The sequence below is a fragment of the Echinops telfairi genome, unplaced genomic scaffold (genome assembly GCF_000313985.2).
Source record: "Echinops telfairi isolate 266 unplaced genomic scaffold, ASM31398v2 ScPeMD7_7424;HRSCAF=8462, whole genome shotgun sequence".
In the NCBI taxonomy this organism is placed as follows: Eukaryota; Metazoa; Chordata; class Mammalia; order Afrosoricida; family Tenrecidae; genus Echinops; species Echinops telfairi.
In genome coordinates this window covers 41,802,172-41,803,591 of record NW_022111324.1, presented here as the reverse complement: position 1 = coordinate 41,803,591, position 1,420 = coordinate 41,802,172, and the positions used below count along the sequence as shown (strand labels likewise).

Sequence of the window (1,420 nt, the reverse complement as noted above, 5' to 3'; positions counted from 1 at the left end):
CTTATAAAAATGTAAGTTTCTGCTTAAGAGTGAGTAGTTTTATTTGAATGAGTTCTTAGGGATATAGTACTCATTTATTTTTATGGCAGTGAAATTATTTTTTTGTTCTAGATATGCAGATGATTTGGACCAAACTGGAAAGTTTAGGATTATTCAGCCATCTATACAGATTAAATAGTACTATATGATTGAAAGAAAGGAATGATATCCGGATTGCAACTCAACAAAGAATTCTGAATTTTTGAGACACCAGAATGAAGACAGGATGATAGAACTTAAGAGTGATAAATCAGAAGCAGTTCTCCCAAAGTCAACAGAAAGTAATTGATATAATACTGTGGGACATGAGTCACTTTACCATTTGAAATTTCACATTTAAAAAATTTCTTAATTCATATTTAGTTTAAGAAGAAGTGAAAAGTTGTTAACTCTGATAAAAATAGTAGGAGTCAAATATTTTCAAATGATAGAAAAATTTATGTCTTTCAAAGTTAGCACAAAATCACAAATAGTATTACTTTGAAGTAATGTTGCTTATTATGACTACATACTGCTAAAAAATACCTTTGGGGAAATTCCTTTTTTATGTGTTAGCTGAGTGGGGCTTATGGGCTGTAAGAATGAATGAATAACTATCCATAAATTGCCACTTCACCCTTTTATTTGGAGATTTCCATTTTTCCTCTCCCTTCCTGTGTATTAATAATAGATTAGCTAAAAAAAAAAAAAGGAAGATTAACTCTTTAAAGTATCTATCTCCAGGCTGTTTACTAATGTTTACAATTTAAGCCTGATGTAGGTTTGGGGGAGCAAATAGCTATGAACGCACATCACTGTTAAATTTTTAAAGTTTCAAAAATATTCTTTATTAGCTGAAAATGTTGAACTTGATCAACATATGGTACCAGCTAGCCTCATCTCCATCCCTTCTTTTGTTATCTTGTGATTGTTGTAAGGCTTAATGACAGTTGTAAGCCATAGTTTTGGATGTGGGGTTACCCTACCCTGGGGAGAAGAGAGAGAAACAGCAGTGTGGATTATGGAAATATGGATTGATCTAAAGAGAGACCTCTTGTAAAAGAATGAGGCTCAAAGAAAACCTAAGAGAAAGTGATGAAAAGGTGATGGAATATGATGTGAAAATGATCATTTAAAATCTTTCCTTTCATTCCCAGCTGCTGTGTTTTGGAGAAAGGCATGCATTTTTAAATTACGGGAGAGCTAAAAGAGGGTAGATGAATAGTATTATTTATTAAGTATATTTTCATTTTGAGTCAGTTAAATTATGTGCATTTTAATAGATTTTGCATATGTTATACTTTTTAAATCAAAGACAATGCTAGGTATGAGAGTTTATAGAAATGTTTAAAGTAATGGATAGAATTTGCTTAAGTATTTGGCTCTTTAAAGGAGATAAAAA

At 31.2% G+C, this 1,420-nt stretch overlaps 1 protein-coding gene across 1 annotated transcript in view; it reads left to right on the top strand.

The window, feature by feature from the left end:
* Nucleotides 1-1,420, top strand: part of DENND1B (DENN domain containing 1B) — a 224,582-nt gene that overhangs the window by 10,287 nt on the left and 212,875 nt on the right. The window lies entirely within an intron of this gene.